Here is a 16,137-nt window from a genome sequence, read left to right as displayed (position 1 = left end):
CTGAAGAGGGTTGGTTTTAATTCCTCCGAACTAAGAGGACTGTGTAAAATGGTTATGTTAGACCAGTCTTTGAATATGCTGACGTCATGTGGCATTCTGGTCTTACCTGTAAACAATCTGATGAAATTGAATCTATCCAAAAAAGAGCTTGTAAGATTATATTGGGTCATAACTCTACCTCATATGATGACAGTCTTAATGTTTGTAAACTTGAAACCCTTGCAGATAGAAGACATATTGTACAACATTTGCTCAAACCCTCAGTAAAACATTCGCACCTGTTCTTTGCTACCCCCACTAGATTTGAAAGCCAAGGTCGAAGTCTCAGAAATAGTCACAACATTTCTCAAATTCCTGCTAGAACCACCCGGTTTCAGAAAAGTCCTATTTCCCCTTTTTTATAAATGTTTTAAATAGGTAAATGTTCATCATTTTTAATCCTTGTTTTGTACTCAAAATTCAATATTGATTCAGAATAGTTATTCACTATAGAAGTATTATCATGCATCATTACAATAGGGGGCGCTTTCCAGGATATATATGCATATCAACATGTATACTCGCGCTTACATCAAAACAGCACATTTTAAAAGCTTTTGTACTTTGTTTCTCCACTTTTCAGTGTTATTGAATACATTTTGTTTTCCTCATCACAAAAAAGTGTGTGTGTGTGTGTGTGTGTGTGGGGGGGGGATGATTCGATAGCCCATCCCCCTGGTCTAAAAGTAGGGGGGGGGGGGTTATGCCCCCATCCCCGGGATTTACGCCCCTGATGCAAATTACCTGAAATTTTCACAGTTACTAGTCAATAACATGTACAATTTGCCCATGTTTTTTATGTAATGGAGCGAGCCACATAGTTTTATACATATATATTTTATATATATCCAATGAAATCATCTTCTATCACAATTCACTTATTCATTTATTGCATGATTTTTATACACATATATATTTTTTTCTAATTCGGTCAATATCTTTTTGACTCGCCCTATACAGAACGGCGTGGAAATATACAAAGCACACAACAAAACACAGCACAGCCCGCCAAGGTATCAATACTCTATTTTTGTTCAAGCCAAGTAGTGGCCTACGCAATATGTTCAGGGCAAACGTGTTGATTTTTATGCATATCAAGTGGGGATTCATGTCCCCTTCTCGGGGTTTCTCACCGCGGTAACAGGAGATTGAGACGAAATCTCTCTAAACCCTGCCTAAGAGAAGACGGTTCAGTCTTAGATTGCATTCAAATCACTTCGGACCTTCTCCCTCTAAAACCCGGATCCTTCGCCTCCTCAAATGAATAATTCCACCTGACTGTTGCGCCCGTTTCTAGTTTTGGTTCATCTCAAGAGGAAATGGAGGCAGATGTATCGGTGAAACCGCCGGATTAGGAGATGAGAGCGGATCAGGAACGCGGTTTGAAGTTAATCATTTCAATAAAAGCAGTTTTATAGTGCTACGGAGTCCCCTCCGGGACGTTGAAGCAATTACTCATTTGCAGGGTCGCAACATATTGTCAACAATTAAAAGCAAAATGATGACGTGTACCAGTCTAGTTCCCAGACCAAAATATGCCGACTATTCTGACAAATCTTACGTCAGAATGATTAGTTTATAGAAATGGAGAAAAAAATATGAATATATATACGATTGAACATTATTCAGGTGCTTTAGGTGATACACATCGTTGAAGTTGGGTTTACAAGATGTGATACAATTTTTAAATATCCCATCGGTGGAGAGAGTATTGAATGGGCGCGCAAGACCTGCGCGCACGCGTGATACCACCTCTAGTCTGGTTCCCAGACCAAACAATTCTGACTATTCCTGACAAATCTAATAAGGCCAGGTAGCCGCCATGGCTAAAAATAAACATGACCAAAAACGGGCTGGATCTGGCCAGTTTCCAGATCGTTAGAAGTTTGGATGTCACTCGGATATGTTCGTAACATCTCGGGTATTTCCGGACGTAAAATAGGTTCTATTTAACAACAAAATACATGTCATGCTTGTTATCACTTTTTGAAATTTGGAGTTCATACATTCATGGCTTGCATTTAAAAATGTCAATGACAGGTGTTTTTACCCAGTATCTGCATTAAAGGTCAATGTAGACGTTGTGCCTAAAATATGCATTCGTGCGAGGTCGGGATTTGCTGTGTCATGTTCTATTTTTGAATGTTACGGCTAACTGACGTAATATTTGTCTGAATGGTCGGAATGTTTTGGTCTGGGAACCAGACTGGAACACGTCATCATTTTGCTTTTAATTGTTGGCAATATGTTGCGACCCTCAGTCGAGCCGAAACAATTGACACTCGATGTGAGCTTGGAAAAAGACTACGAGTTTTATTTTTGTTTTTATAATAAAAACATGCTTTTAAAAAAAAAAAAATAAAGACATGCTTTTTGAAATGAAGACATGTCCTATGCTATTTCATCATCTTTGACTGAGTAGTACCTAACGTGTAGTTCCTGCGTAGTTCTTGCAAAGATATTGTTTCAAAGGTAATTGGAATAAGAATTAGCTCTGTGGATTTGATCGCCAAATCTCAACTCCTGTAGAACCTCCTTAAGGCCGTGTATAGGAGGTTCACTACCGACGTACGTGTGCGGTGTAACGTAACCAGTCCGTTGATGAAGAGCCGAGAGCGAATCTGTTATTAGTATTCGACCGGGGATTGGAGTCGTTTAGCCCGGGGCTTTCCACCCCAGCTGCCCCGCTGCTGAAAACTCATGTCCGTCTTCGCTAGACCAATGTCTTATTTACCCCGCACAGAGTTTCTTCATTTTCCCTTTTTTCCCCCTCCACTCTCCTTATGTTTTGTTTTCTCTGGGTCGGCCGACCGCCGTATAGCTGTTTGCTATTACTCAAAGCAGCTGTGTTTTTGAGCAATTGGAGAGTTTAGGGTTGTTCTCGGAGCAGTATTTCAACAAGGGTACTTGATTTCACCGCGAGTTGGGGAAGGGTTTGCGCTGGGGCGACGGTGCAGCACACGGGTAAAAGAAAACAGTGTTAAAGGTCGCGACGGGAAAGTACAAGGGTATGGTTTGTCCAAACTGCGGCGGCGGGGATCGGGAGAGAGATGTTTTCGCTCTCTGGCTCCGTTTGAGTTTGATATCCAGGCCCGTGGTTAAAACTACGGAAGTGAGAATACTGCTGGTGGATGGGTCGGTGTATATGGGCCTTGGGTGGGTGAGGGGTTAGCGATGGGTGTCATTGGCTGCGTGTGTGGTATGGACGGCCATCGAATACCAAAATCGCCGTAGGTGATGTTGAAGCCGGGGGCGGAATCAGATCAAATTGGGTCAAGACTTCCTGGTAAACAACTTCGTCAAGTGTGTCCTCTGCTTTGAGATTATGTTTCCACCAAAAAGAAGGAACTACTTACGACAAAGACGGAAAATTGTTTTTAATTTATTCATGGGCATATACGGCAATAGCTTGAAATATAATTATGTTAACCATGCAGAGAAACTTAGCGATTTTTTCCTATAAACTTGGGACGGGGATAACCGGGAACTAAATGGAAATGCTCCGGCCAGTTCTTGGGAAAATCCTGCTTTTTAATCGTTGTTTTGGGCTCTTTCCAGACAGTTTCTACTACAATAACTATCCTTTGACCAATTTATATTGACTTTAGGTCTCCAGCTTTCTTTTCTCTTTTTCCTCGATTAAAAAATGAATAAATATTGGCCCAACAGTGATATGCGCTCTGTTGGAACAGCTTTTCAACGTGTTGCACTCCCTTTGTTTTTTGGAAGCCCCGCCCACAAACTACCAAGCATGTTGCTTGTCTATTAATACGAAAACGCCCATGTGAAGGGTCCATTTTTCAAACTGCATTGTCAGTGTTCCATCCACTTGCTAGTACCAAACGGCTGTTTTATGCGAAGGATGTAACAGAGCACGAGAATTATGAGCCTCCGAAGTCTGGCGGCGTGGCAAGCCGACCGGCCGGTACGCGGGATTTCACGGTCGATGTGAAGCGATGAGTTGAACCTAATTTAAAACCAAGCTATCTTCGAGGTATTCCAGCGTGCTTACCTATAGACCCAAGACCCTTAAGGGCCTGCGGTATGCAGATATAACACAAGTTAGCAGTATATTGTGTATGGGAGAAACTAACTCCGAGTGCCGCGCCCGCCGCAGCGGGGATTTGCAGAGGCCGGCCGGGTCCTTTGCGCGGATTTCACGGTAGGGTTGAGGTGACGACAGCCCGCTAGACTCCACAGCCGCGGAGATTTCACCTTGAACTCTTAATACGGTCCGTGGAAAATATGGATTTGTGGGGGTGAGGCGTGTAATGCATGATAAGTGAATGGGCTTTCTTGTGTCTGATTGGCCTTGATCCAGGTAGTAGCGATGGAAGTGCAGACATGGATATGTTGAGACTTGAGTGAAGTAAAATTTGGCATACAATAACGGATGAAAATTTACTTGTAGGTTTATCATTCAAAATCTGTATGTTTGTCACTGAAGTCAAAGTTAAGCTCGTCATCAACCTCGAACTTGTATCTCCAGCAACCCCCCCCCCCCCCTTCAGCCGCTGGCTAATGTTGTGATACTAGTAACATGGGATCAAAAACTTAGATGGAATGCCAAAGTTCCTAATTTATTCTCAAATTGCCTTAGAATGCACGAGAAAGCATCGTAGATTTCAACATTTTCTCGGGGCATGCCCCCGGATTTTCTTAGCAAGGCGTCGGCACCGGCAAGTCTTCACTCCCTCCCCCGTTTCTTGAAACCTAGATCCGCCCCTGATCTCGCATTGCATCATTTTTTTCCAACACAGAGGCTACACAATAAGATTCATGCGGCAATGTGTGCAGCTAGCTGTGGGCAGATAAAAAGGAATTCAGATTTCAAATTGTAACCTGATTTTAAACGAATAGTTCGTCAGTGGTTTGTGAATCATAGTACTTAAAATCTGTGCTAGGCAGTATGTAAGGCGTTCATTTAAGAACTACCTAAATAAGCCACCCATGTTTTCGTAAACAATCAATCAGTCAGTCAGTCGGGGAGTCAGTCAGTCTTTTTTATAAATTGTAAACTGTTGGGTACCAGACTATCTTATGATTGAAGTGCGTTCCAAGTCTCACTTTAATTTTTTTTTTTTTACTGTGGCTTAAAACATTACGGTATGTTAAATCACACATTATTCACCTGAGCAGACTAACATTAAAGGGAATGTGCATCATTGGCTTTTGCTGTAATTTTCAGAAATGAACTATTTGAGGGGTTAGTATAATAGATCAAATATTGTTACACTGACATTTTTGAAGTTTTGTGTTCGAAAATGCTGGAAAACCAAGAAAAACAAAAATGTTCAAGTAGTCTGGTTCCCTGACTCCACTTAAGATAAAATGGATCAATTTATAGATGATGGAAAATTGTAAGGTAAGGGAACCAGTCCAGCTGGCCTGCTCCCGTTCATGAACATGTAACCAATAGCAAACAAAATTTGGACTGAAAAAAAAAAGGTATTTTCGGAGCAGTAGTTGAAAAATAGTTAGGTTTTTCCAACGTTGGTCGGCCGACCACCGTTGGAAATGTATACAAAAATGCCATTTTCTTGAAAATGACTTCACACCAGGTGCCATAATTTTACAGGATGCTTTAGACTGTCATTTACCAACATCCTAGTAAGGTATTTCGTAAAAACTTGGTAGTTTTATTTTTCGATGTTTGCAAATGTTGTATATTCCCTTTAAAACATTACGGTATGTTTAATCACACATTATGCACCTGAGCAGACTAGTATTAATTCACAATGAACCATTATGCTGATCGAATGATTTCAAATCGACTTCAATGTTCATGGATTTTTTATTTTACTTGCTGTCCACATTTGCAATCCGGGTATAAAACAACCCATCAATCAACCAGTTACACGGTATGGAAATGATTTTCGTATCACAATGCCACCGTAAACACGCCTGGAACTTAGTTTGCCTTGAGGCGCAACATACCGCAACCACACCGCCAAGTACACACAGGACAAATTGAATTTCGAAATTTTAACAGACTGAAATTTGTCATAATGATAAAAGAGGGGGAAAAACCTGAATTTTGATGGCGAAAACAGACTTTGTGGATTCGCTTGGGATTAGTGAATTGTCAACAGTCACGTACAATTTCGGATCAGCTGTACAATCGTGAATTTTATCTGGTGAAACATTTACCATAATTGCGAGGTAACATGAATAAACATAACTTTACACCTTATGTGTTGCAGGTATCGCATGTTGTGTTTTTTTTTTCAATTTGGTTGCTATGAATGCGCAAAAGCTTCACTCATATCTATCCCAGCGATACAAAACCCCTGCCCTCCGACTCCGCCTCAACGCATCAGGGGAGTCAGGTTGGCGTGGCGGTACTTTCCTCGCCTTCCACCGCTGTGACCCGGGTTCGAATCCCGCCTGGGCCAATATGTGGATTGGGTTTTCAGTCCCTGCCTGATTCCGTGGGTTTTCCCCAGAATATTCTTCTGGGCTTTTCCTCCCACCTCTAAAACTGTAATTTCTTCTCATTGTCTTCTCTCTACAGGTTTCTTCAGGCTTTCGAGCTACAGTGCCTTGTGCGCTTTTGAGGAATCCTTGGTTTCATTACCAGAAATGATTAATAATAATAATAATAATCAGGTCATTTTGTAAGCTCTGGCATGAGCTTCTCAATGTCACTTGGTGGTCGGTCAGTCTGTCCCCGAAACTTGACTAAAATAAGCCCCTGAGTTTCCCATAAAATATAACTTCCAAATTTTAATTTAAAAAAGCTAACAAAATAGATTAAATACTAAAAACAAATTGTTTGTAACAATTTGGAAAGATGTTCATGAAGAGTTTGTAAATGGAAGCAACATATGTGCAGTAATGTTATAATCACGTGTTATTTATCAAACATTGCTGTAAATCTAGGTAGACATCTAAAGTATGGTGTTCCATATGTGCCATCGGCGTCGCATTTTTGGGTGTCGCATTTTTAAGCTCTGGCAGGGATCATTTTGATAGATTTCATGCAAAATGAAAGTACTAAGTTAATTGATGATAAATTCCAGTCTGCTTCAATGAATAATTTAAAGTTTGAAATTAATCATTCCTTAATGTTTAAAGCCATATTAAAAAAAAAATTATGACAGTAAAATAAGGCTGCATTGTGCCTGCATAAATAGTCTGGCGCCATCCCATTCAGCAATTAACAATTAATGAAATAATTCAGGGAACTCGACAAAAATGGCCAACCCGTAAATAAGGCCCATGGCTTAGCACTGAGAGCCTCGCTTTCAATGCTAATTTGAAATTCGTCTATTGTGTTTTTTTTTCTAGCTCACCAAACGAGGTACCAGAGCCGTTACCCTGCTGGAATTGAAATCAAGTCGGTAATTGGCTCCGGTGTAGTTCGCCCACCGCCCAAAGGCGTGTTCCCAGGGTGTACGTGTAGCGTACGGCATTGCACTAACTTGCGGGGACGCTTTGTGCATCCTCGGCCCCAATATGCGTGTGTCGATATACGGTGTTGAGGCCGCGCCATGCAGCAAAATGATAACACGTACACAGCGCAGTGCTAGTAAATATTGGGGGCGCCGATAAACAAAACACGACTGTCTAGCAACTTGTCTTCAAGTCTGTAGGCCTGCTAGAGTTGCGACATGAGGGATACCGATTTCGGACGCCATTTTGTGCCCAAGAATGGGGGAAGCATTCTGTCATTACATTCTGGGGTTACTTTACCAATATTTTCAACGATGACAGATTGGTTGGACCAAAATTGGAGTCCAAATAGATAATCGTTGCAACTCTCTCTGTACAGCTCTGAAAGGTGCAAGTAAAGAGCGCCACCCTACCGCCGAAATTCTTTAAGCCTCTAGAATGGGAATTTTATTGGCGTGGCCGACAAAGGTAACACCGCCTTGATCTGTCGGATTATGAAGCATTGTCATAAAAAATTGACATCCTAAAGACCAGCATAGACTTGATGTTTGGCCATCCTAACACATTCTGACGTGGATTTCCCACAGAGAAGCGTCCATCGCTTGGTCATCAGTCCTGAGTCATCTCGACTATTTTCCTGAGAGCGATTTTTTTTCTTCGCGCTTTTATTTCCCCACCGGGGAAGGAAGAAGTGTTTGCTAAAGATAGTGGTTTCGTACAGTATGTTTGTTCGTTGTTTCTTTGAGCCACTGTGTTGTCTAATGATGGGAGGGCGCTATAGTTAGGCAAGGTTAAAGTTGGGAGCAAAATTTGGCATATGTAGCAAGATGTGTGACAGAGGAAACCCCCTCTTTTGTGTTGGTCATTGTGCTACCAGAATCTCAGGAATTCTTTTGAGATATCTGGGGGAGGGGTGCTAGGTAGCAATAGTCTAGGCAGGGGCGGCGGAACCGGAGGGGGGGGGGGGGCGGAGGAGGGGGGGGGCAGTTTTACCCAAGTGCCCGTCTTGCTGACATAAATGTGCCCCTGGAGATGAAAACAAAACTGGCCCTAAAATTTCGGATAATTTGTTTCAGTATAACCATTTTCCAAAATGGCATAGAGAGTTGAACGAGGAATATGAAAACCAAGCCCCAAAACCCTTACAATGCGCCCTGAAAATTGGCACATAATGCGTAGTTTGCATAATGGCCAGTTTTATTTGGAAGATGATACCAGCCCTCCCCCCCCCCCCTATTTGATTCTACGGAGGCCAAATGTCCGGTGAAAAAAACGTGTCGACATTTCAGCACGGGTGTGTCCAAAAACAAATGCTGGATACGCTGCTGCACCGACGGAAGATGCCTTTTACTGAGCAAGTGCCCCTTTTTAGTGATGCCCCCAGTTTGAAAACCGTTCCACCGCTGTGTCTAGGGTGTGTATAGGGTATATGGACATGGGGGGGAACCACTCTCTCAAATCGTGCTGGGTATAAAACTTGAAGTACATGTATACATGCAGTGTGAACATTTCACTGCTATTGTAAACCGAAGGTAATTGACATCATTTGCACACATTCAAAAACGAAACTGCCAAAATATCATGAAAATATCCTACCTGATTGTAAGTATAACAGAATTAAACTTACTGTGAAATCCATGCGCCCGTTGTATGCTGTCGGTTTTTTTTTCGAAAAAAGAGCAATTTCTATCATTTCCTCGCGATGTTTATAGGAGCAAATCATCGCACTTTCAAGGGAAACCTATAAGCTTTGTGTCGAGAAAAAAAAGGATGTATTTTCACAGTTTTCTTTTTAAAAAAAAATGCTTTTCTAAAGTATAATTTCTACAGATCTGATTTTTTGACAGGTGGTTTTTTGTTAACTTGCCTCAGATTGATTGTATTGTTGTTCTTTGAAACGACAAAAAAAACCCCACTTTTTGTTGCAAATGGTGTTCCTTATATACCTTTAAGGAAGGATTGCGATTACAAGAATGGAAAGAGAAAAGAAACGAAGTAGAATACTTAAGTGGAGATAGATACAAAATAAAATACACAATTCTTACAAATCGAAGATTTTTTTACTCAAATCTTCTGCAGGTATAGTTCTGTCTGCATGCGTCAACGGGTTTTTGGGTCTGTTTTGTTTGGTGGGGAGGAAGACCCGCAGCTTGGGAATTTTGAAAAGCGGGGGGGGGGGGGTGAGTGGACGTCATCTACCTCTAGGGGGCGCTGGTCAAATAGAGGACCATGTATGCATGTGTAATGTTCGTGAACTTTGTGGTTGAGCTGGTTGTGGATTGCGATTGCGATGTCCTTAAGCCTGTTTTCCTAAATGACTTTCAAGCTAGTTATTGCCAAGTTGCAATGAACAAAAAATAATTGTAAACTTCTAAACTGATTGCATTTGGTCGATTTGCTTCGAAACTGTAAAACCAGCAAAACAGGAAATGTACACACCAAAGCAAAAGGTATGGAGGTTTCTGGAAGGGTACGGGTTCAGAGCAAATCGAAACCTCTTTGTTCCAAAAATACCTCGATTCTGTCTGTCTCCTTTTGAACCGCCGAATTTTTCAATCGTGCCCTCTCTACACCCTCTCCTTCACCTGGGGAAGGCCCGGCGTGCGCACCTGTCAGCACCTGAGAATGGAGGAAATCCCCGCTAAGACGCGGCGGGTACCTGACAACCCCCCGTCATCGGCGGGAAGGGGGGAGGTTGGGGACGAGGAGTGATGATAATGGGCAGGGAGGCATATAGATATTTTATTTTATGAGGATCGCCAACCACAAGGCCAAGGTACAAAAAAAGGCTGAAATGGTTCAAACAAGAAAATAAAGAAACAAGTTATAGAGCGAATGAGTCTGCTGATATTTTACATGAATTTGCTCATTGTTCAATGTTCATTTCGGGGTCCGCTCATAAGTCCGACGCCTCATAGGTCCGACGCCTCATAAGTCCGACAAAACTGCATCTCCTAACCAAATAAAGGCCCATAAGTCCGACGCCTCATAGGTCCGACGCCTCATACGTCCGACGCCTCATAAGTCCGACGCCTCAAAGCTCCGACGCCTCGTAAGTCCGACAAATTAAACGCCTCATTTTTCCGTTGTCGGACTTATGAGGCGTCGGACCTATGAGGCGGAATAAATAAATGTTATGCCTCATTTATAAGTCCGACGCCTCATAAGTTCGAAATTTCGGACTTATAAGGCGTCAGACCTATGAGGCGTCGGACTTATGATACGGCCCCTTCATTTCATATCTGCAGCGCCACAAATCATAAACAAATCATAAACAATAAGCTATTGATTCTCTATAGTGATTTCGGTGATTTTGGTTGTTTTAGGGGTTTTTCTATACCTCCTGGTTAAACTTAAGTTTTTTTAAATTTTTTTGTAGTGTCTTTATTACTTTGCACGAAAACAGAACAAAATCGCCAGCAATATTTCAATAATAAAAGAGTTGACTCGTTCCTCGTATTCGAAACACAAAATCTAACAGTGAGGCAGGACAAGGGAAGAAAGCTTGAAGAGTACTCCACCGTACCCGCCCTTGGAACACAAACGGTACTTGGATGAGAGGAGGCAGACAACTAGCAGAGCAGATGAAGGCAGGCGATGGAGGAACAAGCAGTCCGGAGTCCATTTCCACGATAGTTCCTGTAAAGATAATTCGTTCAGATCGTTTGGGCGGATAAAACTGCCAATACATTTAAAACCTTGTTTTACAATGCACAGTATCAATACAATCAATACATCAATGTTTACAATTTGATGAGTAGAGTTCTGTAATACTTTTCGGAGGATATCGATCTAAAATTAGCTTTATATTCCTGCGTAAATTGGTCAATATTTTAAATTAGCTTTATATTCCTGCGTAAATTGGTCAATATTTTAAATGCTTTTCACTGGTAATTTGTTGTCAGTGGCCGATATAAATGGGGAGGGGGGGAGGTGGTCAAACCCCCTCCTTGGGCCGTAAAAATTAAAGGGGGGAAAGTTGCACATGCTTACTAACCCCTTCCTTTGACAGCTAACCCCGCCCCTTGAGACAAAGCTGAAACCACTACAATGTTCCATTTTAAGAGTTGAATATTCAGTCAATTTAAATCGTACACTTTTGAACCTATGGGACCTATATAGCATTCATTTATGATCGCGAAGAAATCTGTACTATGAAATGACACTGCAATTGGGTTACGCGACTTTATCATCCTTCGAGACATCATCTCACTCATCTCATTCTATGCTCTACCGATTGAGGTTGCTCCTCGATTTGTTGAGTGAGGAACATTTTCTCCGAAACTACGACCCGCCGTGCGGCATTAATTTATGTATCTCGGGCAAATTACCGCCAATTTTCGGCCCTAATCCGTGCCAGGAACAACAATCTTGACTTTTGTCCCTTTGGAGGTTGTACAAGGACCCCCCCTCCCCTTCGACCCTCTAGGTGCTTTTACTCTCAAGTTTTATTTTGGTCATCAGTGTTTACCGCCAGCTATTAGCTAATTACATCGCCGGCCGCGTGCGCGGACAGAGAGAGCCTGGTCACTAACGACGAACCCCTTCGGACGTGCCGAGTGACTTTGGCCCGGGGAAATCGGTCAAAATGACCCACAATCTCCGGCCTGATGACCCGGTGTAAAAAAAAAACACCGACTCGGCCCGAAGGGTGAAAGGGTCACCTTGGTAGAAACACTCAATTGATTATCGTCAAGGTTGGTGCGATCGGACACTATCTATGGTGCAAACACTGGGTGAGTGATGACGTCATGATGACATCGCTGTTTTGCTTCGGCACCCACATTTTCAACAAATGCACAAATAAAGAACATAAGGATTGATAGATTTTGACCGTCATCGTAATGGTTCGTTTGAAGCAAAGGAAACTTCTTCTGGTATCGATCCGATTACATTTAATTTTTTTTCGCAAGTAGGTCTAAAAAGACGATTCAAGTATGCCTCGAATATATTGATTCAATTCCAAAACTGTCATACCGAGCAAGCATTGCGTCATGAAAAATTACAAAAGTCAATCAAAGGTCCAAAATATTTTTTTTGTGCCTTAATGTTGTCGTTCACATCTGTATACATGAATTTGACACAGAAGGCTCTGCCAATTGTAATTTATTCCTTCAAATGCTTGTTTTACTGCCCTTGTCTTTGGTTTAATATAAAGCTAACGGGGCGTTGGCCATTCATGTCAAGCGAACGATTCATAAATCAGAATGGATCTAATAGAACATAAATGGGTCACGGCCCCTTTCGCAAGCCTGATGCGGCGTGGGGCTCCACGCTCCTGTGTTTTGGAAAAGCGCCCCCATATGGCAATTTAATTAGCCCAGACCTCCGCCGTAAATTGGTCCTAATCCAGGGGGCGGAAAATACGGACATGTCACTTACACTCCTATCGATTTACACACAATTGGGGCCCGGCTCAGCCTCCCTCCGGAGAACAAAGTGCAATTTTGATTACCTTTTTGGCGGTCACGTACGAGCGCGTCTTGATTACTTTGCGACATCGATCCCCCGTTTGAACTTTGACCCCCAGCTCTACTTTCGACAAATGGGGTCAATCGTGCAGGCTGTGCGACATTCTACTGATTGATACTTTCCGGAGTGAACGAAAAGATAGACAGTAGATAACATTGCATTTGAGTCAAATTAAAGTTGTTATGACTGTCATTTTGTACAGTTGCTACAGGTTCCGCTGATCAATTTGCATAATTGATTGATTAATTTAATTTAAAAAAATTACCTCATTCTACAGCAAAAAAAATGTTTTTCATTCCTCATTTCCAATAATATCCAATTCTTTTTAAAAAAAAAGGAGTGAGGATTCTGTTGAAAATGTTAGATTTTGTTGCAAACTTCGTGGAAATGGTTCCCCCAAAAGAAGCTTGAATTATCTTAGTGCAAACTCTAGAGGGCGCCCTAGTTGCAAACGTGCGTCTTCTGATACTTCCCAGTCTGGTAATTAGTTGTTTGTGTGGTGTAGGTGCTAATGCTATCATGATATCGATGAGTATAGTTTGGGCGAGTTTTGGATGGAAGTTAGGTAGGCCTATACCTATCAACGTGGAGCAAAATAACTTTACCATACCCAGGAGAAAGACGAAGAAGAAAAACGGTTGTACACTTTGTAGGCTCTGTTATGTCTTAAGTCTCACCAAGAAGTGTAGACTCATGAAAAGTACGCTTACTGACAGTCACTTAGCCCGATAATGGCTGGTCAAGCTGTCCTATATTGGCCAAAGTGCTAATTTGTCAATTTCACTTATAACGTGAGCAGAGGCCGACCAATTAGGAATAGCTGCGGCATCTTCATCCCGGGAGGGTGAAATTAACTCAATCGCTTCTCACTTGCTCAAAAAAAGTACAGGACCATTCGAGACATCAAGGCCGTAGTTTGCACAATTTAAAGTGCAGATAATTCCGTCTAAATCTTGCACTGACAGATACACCGAGCAGGGGTTTGGTGAGCGCTCGCCGGCCGGCCACACGTACATCCGCCCGGCTATAGCAATGCCCCAGACCCCCGGCGTGTTCTAGTTTGTCGCGTGATGATCACGCAGTGCTCTGCTTCACAGCAGACACAATTAATAGTACGGCTTCCCTGCCTGAACCCCAGAACAACAGAACGATAAATGGCGATTGAATCGGACTCGAAGACAGAAATCCGGAGAAAAGTAGGTCTCGGACAGCCGGGTGCCTTCTTTCTTGCCTAAGTGTTGAACAAGGGCGGTGCGGATTGGGTGCCAGACGGCTGAGGGGTTTGAGGCAGCCTGATAGACAAGACTTGATTTTTTTTTTAGACGCGTGGATCTAGGTCGGACATAGCGAAAAGTCATCATTTAACAAGCGCGGCTGTCATCAGCGTGTCCTTCTACGATCAATCACGGGCGAGCTGCGGCCGAGGCTTGCTGCTCGACTTGGCTCAAATATAGGTAGCCTCGTACTTTTTTCTTACCTGCATCGGCTGCCGTGGCAGCTGAGTTAAAGGAATGCTCATCAAGACAAGAAGCCAGTGCTGTAAATGAGGTACTTGGGTGATGGATCACAAGTGCATCACAAGTCGAGTCACAAGTATAGGCCTGAATAAGTCAATTTCAGGGGCGGAGCCAGGTTTGGCTCAAGGGGGGGGGCTATCTGTCCTCCGAATGGGAGGGGGGGAGGTAGAAAGCCCCTATCGTAGATCCGCCACTGAATTCACCAGCCCAGTCACAAGGATCAAGGGATGAAGTCACGATTCGTTTGATTTGAATTGCATTGTGAGTTGACTTGAATCTAAGCACAGACCATTTACACATGTGTAAATGGTCCGTGATCTAAGTGACTTGCGATTGACTCTTGAACCCGTGATAAGTCGTGATACATACACAAGTGCCTCGACCATAAATTATTCAAGAAACATTCAAAAATCTTTAAGGTTCAACTTATGACATATCCACATTTTTTTCCTTCGAGAGCAGTTTTCTTCGGTATTTTCTCCACTTCATTAAGTGTAAATCTCCACTTGTCCAGCTCCTAATCCTCAACGAATTGATTTGTATTAACTACAATAAATGACCGTGTTTTTCACCTTAAAAGTTTGAAAACATTGATTCTTGCAACAAAACTCGGACCGGCTAGACGCAAATTCATCGCCGACTAACGGTACCTTTAAACGGCCTAGATTGACTCCCCAACTCGCTGCCCATATACCGGGGAAAGTAATCAACAACGGGGGCTGGGTGGCATAGGTTCACATCAGTATGGTTCATGGCACTTTCCTCCGCCTTCTCACTCCAGAAATATCTGAAAACACTCGACCACAAGTCGTTCAAGAGCAATTATTCCGAGTGAAATGGGGTCGAGGTTGTCCCTTTTCGTGGTATACGAGACGATCTTTTTAGGTGGGATAACTTACCACGACCCTTGGCCACATTCGTTTTGCATTTTTAGCCTACTTTTTGGCGCATGGATCTGCCTGAGCAGAGGGCGCCACTTTAAAGATAAGTTTAATAACAGACATGTTAAGTCTTCGGAATTTGAGCCCGCAACACAAGCGTCAGTTTAACACTTGCGCCAAATCTTACGCAAGCTACACATGAAATTACTTATCATACGTGTTTATACTACTAAATTCTTGCATAGACTGCTATTTCAACTGCCTCTTTCTTACCTTTTGGTTGTTCAAAAACGCAGTCTCTTTGCCTATTTCGTCCATGAATGAACCAAAGAAGATAAGTACACATTGGTTTGCAGAGAATTTCAAGGCTAGCCCAAGTGGCCGAGTGGTTAGGTTCGTTTTCCGCCAAATTTGGGTCCCGGGTTCGAATTCCAGTTGCGTAATTCCTTTGGTTTTCAACACGCGCTCACACACGCAGAATCCATTATGAGTTTTCACACACCCATAGGGGTTAGGGTTAAAAGATTTAATTTCCCTTCGTAACATACCAACAGAACTTAGCGTCATCGCTTAGCTCTACAGTTGGGACTGTCCGCGAAGTCCAGAGTTGTAACGAGTCACTGAATTTTGTGACTCAAGTCGAGTGGAGTCATTTTAAGGAAGCGAATCGAGTCGAGTCATAAGGTCAAGAAGGGAGAGTCGAGTCGAGTTGAGTCGAGTCACAATGTGTGGTCGAGTCGAGTCGAGTCGAGTCGAGTCGAGTCGAGTCGAGTCAATTTTATGCTCGAGTCAATTCGAGTCACTGATATTTGAACACCATCTAATAAATTACA

This window comes from Patiria miniata, unplaced genomic scaffold (assembly GCF_015706575.1).
Source record: "Patiria miniata isolate m_02_andy unplaced genomic scaffold, ASM1570657v1 HiC_scaffold_23, whole genome shotgun sequence".
NCBI classification, from domain to species: domain Eukaryota; kingdom Metazoa; phylum Echinodermata; class Asteroidea; order Valvatida; family Asterinidae; genus Patiria; species Patiria miniata.
Note: the sequence above shows the minus strand (reverse complement) of the source record.